Source organism: Mus musculus, chromosome X (genome assembly GCF_000001635.26).
Source record: "Mus musculus strain C57BL/6J chromosome X, GRCm38.p6 C57BL/6J".
Lineage (NCBI taxonomy): Eukaryota > Metazoa > Chordata > Mammalia > Rodentia > Muridae > Mus > Mus musculus.
This window is the reverse complement of record NC_000086.7, coordinates 93,012,042-93,027,486: the sequence shown is the minus strand read 5'-3', so window position 1 is coordinate 93,027,486 and position 15,445 is coordinate 93,012,042. Positions and strand designations below refer to the sequence as shown.

The window sequence follows — 15,445 nt, the reverse complement described above, 5'->3', positions numbered from 1 at the left end:
CATCTTCTGATACATACGCAGCTAGAGACAAGAGCTCCGGGGTACTGGTTAGTTCATAATGTTGTTCCACCTATAGGGTTGCAGTTCCCTTTAGCTCCTTGGGTACTTTCTCTAGCTCCTCCATTGGGGGCCCTGTGATCCATCCAATAGCTGACTATGAGCATCCACTTCTGTGTTTGCTAGGCCCTGGCATAGTCTCACAAGAGACAGCTATATCTGGGTCCTTTCAGCAAAATCTTGCTAGTGTATGCAATGGTGTCAGCGTTTGGAAGCTGATTATGGGATGGATCCCTGGATATGGCAATCACTAGATGGTCCATCCTTTCGTCACACTTCCAAATTTTGTCTCTGTAACTCCTTCCATGGGTGTTTTGTTCCCATTTCTAAGAAGGGGCAAAGTGTCCACACTTTGGTCTTCATTCTTCTTGAGTTTCATGCGTTTAGCAAATTGTATCTTATATCTTGGGTATCCTAAGTTTCTGGGCTAATATCCACTTATCAGTGAGTACATATTGTGTGAGTTCTTTGTGATTGGGTTACCTCACTCAGGATGATGCCCTCCAGGTCCATCCATTTGCCTAGGAATTTCATAAATTCATTCTTTTTAAAGGCTGAGTAGTACTCCATTGTGTAAATGTACCCCATTTTCTGTATCCATTCCTCTGTTGAGGGGCATCTGGGTTCTTTCCAGCTTCTGGCTATTATAAATAAGACTGCTATGAACATAGTGGAGCAAGTGTCCTTCTTACCGGTTGGGACATCTTCTGGATATATGCCCAGGAGAGGTATTGCTGGATCCTCCGGTAGAACTATGTCCAATTTTCTGAGGAACTGCCAGACTGATTTCCAGAGTGGTTGTACAAGCTTGCAATCCCACCAAAAATGGAGGAGTGTTCCTCTTTCTCCACATCCACGCCAGCATCTGCTGTCACCTGAATTTTTGATCTTAGCCATTCTGACTGGTGTGAGGTGGATCTCAGGGTTGTTTTGATTTGCATTTCCCGATGATTAAGGATGTTGAACATTTTTTTCAGGTGCTTCTCTGCCATTTGGTATTCCTTAGGTGAGAATTCTTTGTTCAGCTCTGAGCCCCATTTTTTAATGGGGTTATTCGATTTTCTGGAGCCCACCTTCTTGAGTTCTTTATATATATTGGATATTAGTCCCCTATCCTATTTGGGATACGTAAATATCCTTTCCCAATCTGTTGGTGGTCTTTTTGTCTTATTGATGGTGTCTTTTGCCTTGCAGAAGCTTTGCAATTTTATGAGGTCCCATTTATCGATTCTCGATCTTACAACACACGCCATTGCTGTTCTATTCAGGAATTTTTCCCCTGTACCCATATCTTCGAGGCTTTTCCCTACTTTCTCCTCTATAAGTTTCAGTGTCTCTGGTTTTATGTGGAGTTCCTTAATCAACTTAGATTTGACCTTAGTACAAGGAGATAGGAATGGATCAATTCGCATTCTTCTACATGATAACAACCAGTTGTGCCAGCACCATTTGTTGAAAATGCTGTCTTTTTTCCACTGGATGGTTTTAGCTCCCTTGTCAAAGATCAAGTGACCATAGGTGTGTGGGTTCATCTCTGGGTCTTCAATTCTGTTCCATTGGTCTACTTGTCTGTCACTATACCAGTACCATGCAGTTTTTATCACAATTGCTCTGTAGTAAAGCTTTAGGTCAGGCATGGTGATTCCACCAGAGGTTCTTTTATCCTTGAGAAGAGTTTTTGCTATCCTCGGTTTTTTGTTATTCCAGATGAATCTGACGATTGCCCTTTCTAATTAGTTGAAGAATTGTGTTGGAATTTTGATGGGGATTGAATTGAATCTGTAGATTGCTTTTGGCAAGATAGCCATTTTCACTATATTGATCCTGCCAATCCATGATCATGGGAGATCTTTCCATCTTCTGAGATCTTCTTTAATTTCTTTCTTCAGAGACATGAAGTTTTTATCATACAGATCTTTCACTTCCTTAGTTAAAGTCACGCCAAGGTATTTTATATTATTTGTGACTATTGAGAAGGGTGTTGTTTTCCTAATTTCTTTCTCAGCCTGTTTATCGTTGGTGTAGAGAAAGGCCATTGACTTGTTTGAGTTAATTTTATATCCAGCTCTTGATTGAAGCTGTTTATCAGGCTTAGGAGTTCTCTGGTGGAATTTTTAGGGTCACTTATATATACTATCACATCATCTGCAAAAGTGATATTTTGATTTCTTCCTTTCCAATTTGTATCCCCTTGATCTCCTTTTGTTGTCGAATTGCTCTGGCTAGGACTTCAAGTACAATGTTGAATAGGTAGGGAGAGAGTGGACAGCCTTGTCTAGTCCCTGATTTTAGTGGGATTGCTTCCAGTTTCTCACCATTTACTTTGATGTTTGCTACTGGTTTGCTGTAGATTGCTTTTATCATGTTTAGGTATGGGCCTTGAATTCCTGATCTTTCCAAGACTTTTATCATGAATGGGTGTTGGATTTTGTCAAATGCTTTTTCAGCATCTAACGAGATGATCATGTGGTTTTTGTCTTTGAGTTTATTTATATACTGGATTACATTGATGGATTTCTGTATATTGAACCATCCCTGCATCCCTGGGATGAAACCTCCTTGGTCAGGATGGATGATTGTTTTGATGTGTTCTTGGATTCGGTTAGCAAGAACTTTATTGAGGAATTTTGCATCGATATTCATAAGGGAAATTGGTCTGAAGTTCTCTATCTTTGTTGGGTCTTTTTGTGGTTTAGGCATAAGAGTAATTGTGGCTTCATAGAATGAGTTGGGTAGAGGACCTTCTGTTTCTATTTTGTGGAATAGTTTGTGAAGAACTGGGATTAGATCTTCTTTGAAGGTCTGATAGAACCCTGCACTAAACCCATCTGGTCCTGGGCTTTTTTTGGTTGGGAGACTATTAATGAATGCTTCTATTTCTATAGGGGATATGGGTCTGTTTAGATTATTAACCTGATCTTGATTTAACTTTGGTACCTGGTATTTGTCTAGAAACTTGTCCATTTCATCCTGGTTTTCCAGTTTTGTTGAGTATAGCCTTTTGTAGAAGGATCTGATGGTGTTATGGATTTCTTCAGGATCTGTTGTTATGTTTCCCTTTTCATTTCTGATTTTGTTAATTAGGATGCTTTCCCTGTGTCCTCTAGTGAGTCTGGCTAAGGGTTTATCTATCTTGTTGATTTTTTCAAAGAACCAGCTCCTCGATTGGTTGATTCTTTGAATATTCTTCTTGTTTCCACTTGGTTGATTTCACCCCTGAGTTTGATTATTTCCTGCCTTCTACTCCTCTTGGGTGAATTTGCTTCCTTTTGTTCTAGAGCTTTTAGGTGTGTTGTCAGGCTGCTAATGTGTGCTCTCTCTAGTTTCTTTTTTGAGGCACTCAGAGCTATGAGTTTTCCTCTTAGAAATGCTTTCATTGTGTCCCATAAGTTTGGGTATGTTGTGGCTTCATTTTCATTAAATTCCAAAAAGTCCTTAATTTCTTTCTTTATTCCTTCCTTGACCAAGGTATCATTGAGAAGAGTGTTGTTCAGTTTCCATGTGAATGTTGGCTTTCTATTATTTATTTTGTTATTGAAGTTCAGCCTTAGTCCATGGTGATCTGATAGGATGCATGGGACAATTTCAACATTTTTGTATATGTTGAGGCTTGTTTTGTGACCAATTATGTGGTCAATTTTTGAGAAGGTACCATGAGGTGCTGAGAAGAAGGTATATCCTTTTGTTTTAGGATAAAATGTTTTGTAGATATCTGTTAAGTCCATTTGTTTCATCACTTCTGTTAGTTTCACTGTGTCCCTGTTTAGTTTCTGTTTCCATGATCTGTCCATTGGTGAAAGTGGTGTGTTGAAGTCTCCCACTATTATTGTGTGAGGTGCAATGTATGCTTTGAGCTTTACTGAAGTTTCTTTAATGAATGTGGCTGCCCTTGTATTTGGAGCATAGATATTCAGAATTGACAGTTCCTCTTGGGAGATTTTACCTTTGATGAGTATGAAGTGCCCCTCCTTGTCTTTTTTGATTACTTTGGGTTGGAAGTCGATTTTGTTAGATATTAGAATGGCTACTCCCTCTTGTTTCTTCAGACCATTTGCTTGGAAAATTGTTTTCCAGCCTTTTACTCTGAGGTAGTGTCTGTCTTTTTCCCTGAGATGAGTTTCCTGTAGGCAGCAAAATGTTGGGTCTTGTTTGTGTAGCCAGTTTGTTAGTCTATATCTTTTTATTGGGGAGTTGAGTCCATTGATATTCAGAGATATTAACGAAAAGTAATTGTTGCTTCCTATTATTTTTGTTGTTAGAGTTGGCATTCTGTTCTTGTGGCTGTCTTCTTTTAGGTTTGTTGAAGGATTATCTTCTTGCTTTTTTTAGGGCGTGGTTCCCGTCCTTGTACTGTTTTTTTTTTTTTCTGTCATTATCCTTTGAAGGGCTGGATTCATGGAAAGATCATGTGTGTATTTGGTTTTGTCGTGGAATACTTTGGTTTCTCCATCTATGGTAATTGAGAGTTTGGCTGGGTATAGTAGCCTGGGCTGGAATTTGTGTTCTCTTAGTGTCTGTATAACATCTGTCCAGGCTCTTCTGGCCTTCATAGTCTCTGGTGAAAAATCTGGTGTAATTCTGATAGGCTTGCCTTTATATGTACTTGACATTTTTCCCTTACTGCTTTTAGTATTCTATCTTTATTTTGTGCATTTGTTGTTCTGATTATTAGGTGTTGGGAGGAATTTCTTTTCTGGTCCAGTCTATTTCGGGTTCTGTAGGCTTCTTGTATGTTCATGGGCATCTCTTTCTTTAGATTTGGGAAGTTTTCTTCAATAATTTTGTTGAAGATATTTGCTGGTCGTTTGAGTTGAAAATCTTCATTCTCATCCACTCCTATTATTTGTAGGTTTGGTCTTCTCATTGTGTTCTGGATTTCCTGGATGTTTTGAGTTCGGATCTTTTTGCATTTTCCATTTTCTTTGATTGTTGTGCCGATGTTCTCTATGGAATCTTCTGCACCTGAGATTCTCTCTTCCATCTCTTGTATTCTGTTGCTGATGCTCGCGTTTATGGTTCCAGATTTCTTTCCTAGCTTTTCTATCTCCAGCGTTGCCTCACTTTGGGTTTTCTTTATTGTGTCTACTTCCCTTTTTAGGTCTAGTATGGTTTTGTTCATTTCCATCACCTGTTTGGATTTGTTTTCCTGTTTTTCTATAAGGACTTCTACCTGTTTGGTTGTTTTTCCTGTTTTTCCTTAAGGACTTGTAACTCTTTAGCAGTGTTCTCCTGTATTTCTTTAAGTGAGTTATTAAATTCCTTCTTGATGTCCTCTACCATCATCATTAGATATGCTTTTAAATCCGGGTCTAGCTTTTCAGGTGTGTTGAGGTTCCCTGGACTGGGTGAAGTGGGAGTGCTGGGTTCTGATGATGGTGAGTGGTCCTGGTTTCTGTTAGTAAGATTCTTACATTTACCTTTCACCATCTGGTAATCTCTGGCGTTAGTTGTTATAGTTGTCTCTGTTTAGAGATTGTTCCTCTGGTGATTTTGTTACCCTCTATCAGCAGACCTGTGAGACTAGTTCTCTCCTCTGAGTTTCAGTGGTCAGAGCAGTCTCTGCAGGCATGCTCTCCTCTTTCAGGGAAGGTGCACAGTTATCTGGTGTTTGGACCTCCTCATGGCCGAAGATGAAGGCCCAAAACAGGATCTTTCCGAGAAGCTGTGTAGCTTTGGCCTGTCACAGAAGCCATTGTTTCAGTAGTCCACACTCTCACCTGTGTAGACTACTTTCCTCGGAGTCCTGAAACCAAGATGGCTCCCCCGGATCCTGAGGCAAAAGCCTCCCAGGCTGGGTGGACACCTGTCCTCTGGCCAGGAAGGTGGCCGGTTGTCTGGAGCCGAAAATGGCGTGTCCTCAGGAGCTCTGTGGCTCTCGTCTGTCCCTCCCGCGGAACCTGAGGCAGGAGCCTCCCAGGCCGGGCGGACACCTGTCCTCTGGCCCTGAAGGTGGCCGGTTGTCTGGAGCCAAAAATGGCGCAGCCTCAGAAGCTCTGTGGCTCTTGCCTCTGGTGGGACTTTTAATAGTGCCACCTGAACCCTGATATAGCTGTCTCTTGTGAGCCTATGCCAGTGCCTGGCAAACACAGAAGTCAGCTATTGGATGGAACACAGGGTCACCAATGGAGGGGTTAGAGAAAGTACCCCAGTCGGCCATCATTGGGAAGAGAGTCCCCTTGGTCTTGCAAACTTTATATGCCTCAGTAAAGGGGAACACCAGGGCCAAGAAGTGGGAGTGGGTGGGTAGGGGAGCAGGCTGGTGGGATTGTATAGGGGACTTTCGGGATAGCATTTGAAATGTAAATGCAGTAAATACCTAAATAAAAAATTGGAAAAAAAGAAATTAAAAAAATAGTGCCATCTGAGTATTTTTCTTGTTCTGTGTTCCCATTGCTAATGATCAAATTCAAACACGAATCCTTCTTGCCTTTACTTGCAGGTCTAACTTTTGTTTTGTTATCTCTGCTTCTGTTCTTATCCCATCCCTCAATCAATATTTCAAATCACCACCCAAGTCCAATTGCTTAAGTAAACAAATGGTTATTTATTTCTTTGAACAAAACCATTCAAAGGTTACTCATTATCTACTAATTAAATGGTGAGCAACAAAGTTTTGCACTGTCACTATTGTTTGATTATTGGAATTATAACTATCTTCCAACATCTCCAACAACTAGGACTGGAGGATGCTCTGTCTACAGATCCAGGGACCTTGGCTTCTACATTTTTCTGGTTCTACTAGTTCCTTGGAGTCTTTTTCATTTGGACAGATGATGGATGGTGAAAGAGAATAAATATTGGAGGTGAGAATTTTTTCTTTTCTAGACTTGGAAGTGGTGCACATCACTGATGCTTACATGCAGAACTAACATGTGGCAACATTTTACTGTAATCTGTAGGAGAGACTTAAAAACTTCATGGGGCCATATTCCTTCAAAGAATAGGGGTGATAGTGGTCTTGGCCACAATGACCAAAAGGAAAACATTATTCACTTTATCATTCTTTACAAACTAGTTTAGGAGTCCTGCATCCTAACTTTTCCAGGTCCAACTGGTTATACTATCCTTTGCCACCCCACTGGGCATTATTTCTCTTAATTGTTGTACTTACTGCTGTATTTCATTTATTTCATGAGTGTAGTAAGGGATTTGGGTAAGTGACTTGTAGACTACAAAAATGCCCTACTGACAATAGTGCCCAAATCATAGTTTATATTTGTAAAAAATTGCTTGAGTTGACTATCAAATGCACTGTAGCTTTTCAAAAAAATAGTTTTAGTATTCTTCAACAGTAGGTATCTGCCTAAATCAATATATTTTGCCAATTCCATCAAGATAAAAATGTTGATTTTGTTTTCATATTAAGTTCTCCTTTGGGGCCTCAGAGCCCATCGAGATAAAATGATGTCTCCTGCTTTAGATTGCTTAATAATTAGGTTTCAGGGATAAAGGGCAAATACAAACACATTTTATCACTCATGCAAGAAAAAGGGCAGTAATAAAGGCAGCTGTTGTCACTTGAGCAATGCATGAGCTGGGTTTAAAGGAGGCTTAAGCTCTGTTCTGAATGGAGATCATTGGATGGATTAGGTCTTATCTGTGTACTTTGCATGGCCTGCAGCAGGCCATCATATAGTCAGTGGGAACAGAAGCTGGGGAAACAATCAGTGAGGTTGTTCAGGCCAGAACACTCCAGGTACTTTGTAAGAGCAATTCATCTAGTGCTCTTCAAAGCACCCTCTTTGGTATTCTGCACCAGAGGCACATGGCTTAATGTAAAGAATTGAATTGTTCTCTAATTACTTAGTGAGATTAAGCTTCTCTACGCCAAGAGGTTGGAAGTATGTCTATAAAGCATCTTTGCAAAAATATTTTCATTTTAAAAACTTGGTCTGTTTAGACACTCAGGATACAAAGGATACTGGAAATCAGTTTTTCCCATCAACTGCTGGCCCAGATGCAGTGGAGATGGCTTAGGAGACTTGGATGGTGGGGAACTGAGTGTTAGGATGGTAGTGATAGATGTGTCTGGCCTTTCTACCTTTAGATTGGGTTGGTACATTTAGGTTTTTGGAACTTTCTGAAATTAAAAATCTATCCATGTTAAAAATAAATATGTGAAAACCCAACAGATTTTGTTGCCTCTTGCTTTAGTCATAAGAAAACAAAGTGAGCCAAGCAGTGGTGGCACATACCTTTAGTCCTAGCACTTGGAAGGCAGAGGCAGTAATCTCTGATTTCAAGGCCAGCCTGGTCTACAGAGTGAGTTCCAGGAGAGCCAAGGGTACATAGAGAATCCCTGACTAGGAAAATAAAAAGCAAGCAAGCAAGCAGCAAGAAAGAGTTAAAATCATACATTTAGTTGGTGATGACTGTGGTAGGTAGAAAGCCATATTTTTTACTTCCCCAGACTAGTGCCTTTTTACAGAAGCATAATCATTCCGTTTCAGAAGCTAATGAATTTATTTTAGGATGACCATATTACACATTCGTACACAATATAATCTTAATTCAGACCATGAGCAAATAACTCATGGCTATTCTAGAATTTGCGTCACTAGGAGCTACAAGACGGAAATTGAATTTGCTTCTAAACACCCCTGGGAGCTTGCATTGAACATCCTAAGCTGTTGCAACTCGAAAAAGGTGGTGGCTGTGGAACTTTCCAAAGCTGAGCTGGTTGCCTACCTAGAATTATGGAGAGTGGAGCTCTGCTCAGTCAATGCTCAATCACTGTGCTCAGAAATAAATTTAGAATAAGAAGCAAGTTTGCAGATGCCAGGGGCTGGAGGTCATTTTGCCTTTGTCCCTATAGCAATTAGCCACAAGGTGGCCACAGTTCACCCCTCCACCTGCATAGACTGTCTCCACTGTGTGCCCCTCGACCCCCTATGAAAAGAATTTTAAGTACATTAGGCAGTGTTTTTAGGAGACAAGAATATGTATGATTTCATCTTTAATCAGTGAATTTATGTTTTTTTTATGAAAGCGCTGAATGAAAGGCAACATAATACTTTCAGCTGAAAACGGATATAGCAAGATTTTTTTTTTTTGGTTAAAAAAAAAAAACAACCCAGTGCATAGGCAGTTTTATTGGCCATTTTTTTAAATCCTGAAATGAGGAAAGATGATGCTGATATCTTGATTATATACATTATAACTTTTTTGGTAAGTAGATGTTTCACTATGGTGAAAGAAGTCAAATTCACTTCTAATCATGTAATGTGTTTCTCTAGTGGCCACTTTGGCATTGTGTGTCTCTATAGAAATATTTATGAGTCCTGGAGGAGAGTAGCTCTCTTCTTCTCTGATGCTTGGTGGAAACCAAAGAGGAGAGTCCAGGTCTTCACAGAAACAAAGCTCATAGGGTTTTCCTTCTCCACTGTTCATGGGGGATGCATTTCATAAAAGTAGAATTTCACTATCCTGCCACTAATACCATGGTGCTGAATGGTCCTTTGTTGTGGGGACATCCTGTGCACTGTCCCACTAGATACTATTAGCACCCTTCTCCACCAAAATGCCTCTAAACGTTCTCAAATGTCCCATGGTCAGCAAAAATCACAACCCCAAACCACTGTCACCGTGAGAACTGGTTTAATTAGTTTTGGGAAAAAAACAAAAACAAACCAAAACCAAAAAACAATAAACAAGACATAACTTGAGGCTCTACCTGCAGTAGCATGTCTTTTACCAGCCCAACATCCATTCCTTGGCTGCCCTTGGGCACTTTCACTGAAGTAACATGCTTATAGTTTTTGAAATGTTTGTTTCAGCTTTTTTACATATTCATTTATTTTTGAGAAAAAGTCTGTGTGGCCCTCAATAGCCTAGAACATGCCACATTGCCCTCAAACTCAGAGATCTGCTTGCCTCTACCACTAGAGTGCTGGTATTAAAGGTGTGGGCCACCGTGCCAGGCTTTAAAAGTGTAGCCCAGGCTGACCTTGAACTCATGATCTTCCTGCCTCTGCTTTTTTTTTTTTTTTGGCAAATCCTACCAGTGTGTGCCATCATAACAATCTCCAGTCTTTTCTTGTTGTTGCTTTTTGTTTTTGTTTTTGTTTTTCAGACAGAGTCTCTCTGTGTAGTCCTGGCTGTCTTGGAACTTGCTTTATAGACTAGGTTGTCCTTGAACTCAGAGATCCACTTCCTTCTGCCTCCCAAGTGCTGAGATCCAAGGTGTTTACCACCACCACCAGGCTCATCGTGAGCTTTTTAAAATCTGAAATTTCCAGTGGAAAGTCTTGTTGCCATCAACCTTGTCATCCATGACATACTACATTTTGAGCCTCTGGGATAAAACGTTATTGTTTGTTCCTAGTTGTTGTTCATGTTTTGTGAACCTATCCAATGATGTCACCATTGTTATCAGATAGTGGTGGAGCTATTGCTATCAGGTATGCTTTTGAAAGCCTTATGTGTATATGTGTATATACAGAACTTGTAAGTTACACAGAGCACTGCAATCTGAGCTATATGGACTTGAGCTTTCCCATTACTCTTTACCCACTAATCCAAGCAAACAAGTTAAAAGATTATCTGTGAGCTCTGGAAGGAAACAGTGGTGATTTCCCAAACAGTCGAAAGCTGCCTTTATTTAAAGTCTCCCCCAGCTGGACTTGGTGCAGTGTTTCCTTTCTAAGATCTCAGATAGCAATGGAGTATCTCAAAGCTGTTGGAGGGATGCGTAGACAGCTTAGATCATCTGCCTGTGTGTGCTAGGCCCTAAGGGAGGTTTGGAGGTCAAACATGACAAGGACCCTGAGGTTACTGGTGCCACTGTAAGTACAAGAAACTGCAGCTTTTCTTTCTCAAAGTCTCTCAGGAGCACCGCACAGCCTGAGGTCAGGGAAGGAGAGCTTTGCTGCTGTGTACAGCCAGCTCCCATGGTGAGCAGGGACTGTGAAAGGGGCCAGCTGTTGCTGCTGCTGCTGCTGTTGTTGTTGTTGCTGCTGCTTTTTTTCTGTACTGCTGAAATAAAAGCAATTTCCTTGCCTTGTGCAAAATCGTAACAGTGTTGACAGCTGAGAATATATGTGTGAATACTTTGGAGGCAGCAGAACACCATTGCAGGAGGAGTCAAGTGTTTTTATTTTTTGTTTTGTTTTTGTTGTTGTTTAGAGGTCATTTATATAGCAATCTTGAGTGATGTCCTCTAAAAGAACAAAAAACACTCCCCCCCCAAATGCCAACTCACTTTTTATATCATGGGCCCCATGCTCTGGAGAACTAGTAAATAATTTGGCTGTCCAGTGCCTATTTCCTGTGAACTAGATTGGAATGTCTGAGGATAGGCCCACCTGAGCGGTAAAAGGGTTAAAGTGAAGGATTTTAATGTGTAGCATTCAAACCATTCGCTGTCCTTTTTTTCATCCACTCCCATAAGACTGCTTCATTTGTCTACCAATGTCTATGAACTTGGTTCTTGATATCTATTGCTAGGCTTCTCCCCAGAATTTCTGATTCACTCTGGGGTAGTGAATTTGCATCTCCAACAAATATTCTAGGTGCTGCTGCTGTCATTGCAGGTCCCAGAGCCACAGAACCACTGTTCTGTGGCTGCATTAACTCTTCTGGATTCTCTTTTTTGTTTGTTTGTTTGTTTTGAGACAGGGTTTCTCTGTATAGCCTTGGCTGTCCCGGAACTCAAACTGTAGACCAGGCTGGTCTCGAACTCAGAAATCTGCCTGCCTCTGCCTCCCAAGTGCTGGGATTAAAGGCGTGTACCACCACCTCCTGGCTATCTCTTCTGGATTCTTGCATTAAGATTTTGTGTCATTGTCTCTCATTTTTCCTTTGCATACCAAGTACACAGACCTCACACTTATCACTCCTTTTGCAATGATAAGCTCTTTCCTTTTGATTCCATGTATTCACCCATGCAAAATACACAGGCAAATCCCAGCTACTGGATGTTGGGAACAGACATCTTATTTTTGTTTTCTTTCATTAAACTTTCATATAGCTGTGGGCACTGCGGTGGTTTGAATGGGAATGACCCCGTGGCTCATAGATTTCAATGCATTGTTTCAGATTGGTGGACTGTTGGGAAGAACCAGGAGGTGTGGTCTTGTTGAAGGAAGTGTGTCATTGGCTTTGAGGTTTCAAAAGCCCACACTAGGTCTAGTCTCTCCCTCTCCCCCACCCTCCCTTCTTTCCTCTTTCCCCCTCTCACATAGTTGTCTACTGAGATTATGATTTTACCTGTTTGGGAGCAGTTGCTTCCTTCCAATCTTTGCACCTAAGGATTAGACTGTACATGTGCCTGTTTTTCTTTTTGCAAAGGCAAAAGGGGGAGCTTGGATATGGGGCTCATTTGTTAGAGTGCTTGCTCAGTATACACAAAGCTCTGACTTGGATCCCTGGCACCGAGTGCCTGTCATCTATTACAGGGACATCCCAGGACAGGGAAGGGGTAGACAACATGATCAGAAAATGAAAGTCATCTCAGCTACATAGTGAGTTTACACGAGATAGTATAGTATCTTTAAACTGTTATAGAATGGTGGTTTATTGTCAGTGAGCAATTCTGGGTGGGGAAAACCATTCTGAAATAAATGTTAGGGTTCCATTCTAGAGCTTTTGCTTTTAGACCTGGAAAAGAACACTTGCTTTAACTTGTGTTAACTTTTGGTTTTGTCACCTCCATTGATCTCATGGGTTAGGATTCCCCATTGTTAATTCTTCATAGCTATCTTTGTTTTCTGTTGCTGCATAATACTCTTAAAACAAAAGCCACGCATTGTAGTGCAGTTTCTGTTAATCAGTTTTCATACAGGTTAGTTGAGGTTTTTGTTCTGGGTCCTGTAAGTCTGAAATTAAAGTGTTATCTCAGCTGATTTCTCATCTTAAGAACTCAATAGAGAAAGATATATTCATCCTAAGATCACATGTTTATTAGCAGAATCTATTTAAAAGAGAATGGAAGCTTACTTCTTCAAAGTCAGCAAAAGACAGATGTTGACATTTCTGCTTGGGTAGAAAGGTATCCTGGGACTCAGAAGCTCAGGAACCACACAGTTCTGAGGTGAGACAGTGTCCTAAGGGAAGGGCACCCTGAGACATGGGAGCCCAGGAACCACATAGCTCTGAGAGGAAGCCTCCTCAGTAGAGGCATTGCAGCTCCTGGGGGCCTTAGCCCCACTCCTTCTCTTCACTTCTTCCCTTCTTCTCTTCATTGCTTCCTGTCTTCTTCCAATGAATCATACCAGCTAGCAAATCTCATAAAAGAGATTGGAGAGTCCAGGGAGATGAAGGACGAATCTAGGAGTGGCTGGCTATGCTCCTGGAAGGAGCAGACAACAGGGAGTTGGACAAAGCACAGTGTTTATATAGGAGTTCTTGGGGGTGGAGCTTTCTAGGGTGAAGTTTTCTAAGGTGAGGAGTGGTGGGATTTCAAGTCCTGAGCTTGGGGAAGCTCAGGGATTGGTGGGTTTTCCTGTTCAGGGATTGGTGGGTTTTCCTATTCAGGGATTGGTGGCTTTTCTTCAGACTTTTTCACCTAAAGTTAGCATAAACTGGGAAGGGTCCTGTTGAGGGGCTGGAAATGACCTCTGTGACAGTTATGGCAGTTAGGGCAGTCTGGGGGATGGACCTGGCTGCTGGAGCTCTTCAGGCGGGGGCCTGGCCACTTTCCTGCCTTGAGCAGGTACAGAGTTTATAAAGTATATACAGTTTACAAAGTTGACAAAGTTTACAAAGGGGACCCACTGCAGGGAAAGACTTTCCTGCCATTTGAGGGGCATGAATATCCAACAAGAGTCTCCATTTCTTTGATTCTCCATCTAGATAAACATCTAACTAGGTCAGGCACACTTAGGGTACCCTCCCCACGTTTTCAGATAGGAGCTTGCCTATGCAGCCCTGGTGGGCTTCTAAATCATTATCTTCCTGCATTATCAGGAATTAGTGTGACACCACACCAAGATGTAATCTTCCTTTGCAACAATGAATTCAGCTGATTAGGAACCTTTGTTACATCTGGAAAATACCTCCACCTTATTGTATTCCATTGGTTAGATGGAATTTATAGGACCTACTTCTCAGTCAAGAAGCAGGGTTTATAAAAGAATGTGAGTTATTTTGTCTACCACTGTGGCTAGGATGGAGATTCTTGATTACAGTGTGGGAGACAGTGTTTGTTCCCTGAGAAACAGCACTATCATCCATGGAAAGTAATTTATTTGGCAAGAGCATCCTTTTTGTGCCTTCCACAACAAAATTCATTCTTGATTTATTCTTCTATGGTGTAGTCCAGTTTTTATTTCCAGTATTTTTTTTATAAATAAACCAATTATAAGTTATATTCATGTCACTGAAGACAAAACAGTGAACTAACCTTTATCCATTTAACCCAAAACAAATGGAGGTCCTTAATCAGAAATAACTAAGCTAGCCAGACTAAAACCCTTCATAAATCATACCCCTTTGGGTATGTGTAACCTACAGAATGAGCTCAAAACTTGTCTATAGTTTGCGGTCAAGGTGAAGTGCAAAGGCAACCTTTCTTAACCCAGCCACAGAAGCATCAGTAGTCTTGGAGATCTGCTATCTTATGGTAGTTTAGGAATCCTCTTCCCTGTTCTAGACCTAATGATATGAAGTATAATGGGCTTTCATGCTGCTGACATTGAGCTTTCCTTAGCTTATTGGGGGAATATCCTTGGGAAGTTAGAGTGAGCATCAAATGTGGATGTAGAGAATAGATGAGAAGGAGACAAGCCACATAGTGTAAAGGATGTGGTGGGAGAGTTGTGGTGACACTCCTGGAATAGGTAGGGCTAATATGTTCCATCCTTTGCTCTAGCTCTTAAGTAACATTCTTGAAATTTCCAGGCAGTCTGCTTTTCAAAAGACACTGCTAAAATGAGCAGCCTGAGCATCTTCTGTCGCAAGGAGACCAAGCAATGGGCTAGTCCTTTTCAAATCACCTCTCTTCTGTATTTAATGGCATCACATTTTTATTTCATAATTGCTGATACAGGCATTAGAGCTATGTTTAGTAGTGCTTCCTGTAAGTGTCTGTACAAAACGACCTTCTGAATGCTATTTAAAAAGGGGAATATCAGTAAAGCAGGATGGCCTAAAACACACATAAAATAGGGTTAGACATTTAATTACAGTAAAGTTATACCGGTCTGCTTTATTCCAAAGCACCTTGGTGAGCTTCTGATCTAATGATTATTTATAAATTTTGCCGAAGTATCCTTTGTTGTTCAAAAGGATTCACTCAAGGGTTGCTTTAGATAGTGCCTTTAAATGTTTGTTTATAAACTATTAACTACTTGACAGAGAAGCAGGGAAACTTAAACTGTTGGGAGCCACTGCCAGTTGAAGATTAATCCGAAATGTAGATAAAGCCACTCTCTGATTATAATGTAAGTCA

The 15,445-nt window shown here is 40.9% G+C and overlaps 1 long non-coding RNA gene across 2 annotated transcripts in view; it reads left to right on the top strand.

The window, feature by feature from the left end:
• Positions 1 to 15,445, top strand: part of Gm38657 — a 123,009-nt gene that overhangs the window by 30,458 nt on the left and 77,106 nt on the right. For both annotated transcript variants that reach the window (XR_878137.1, XR_878136.1), the window contains one exon: positions 6,735 to 6,860. This is a non-coding gene — a long non-coding RNA (predicted gene, 38657). The remainder of the gene's footprint in view (positions 1 to 6,734; positions 6,861 to 15,445) is intronic.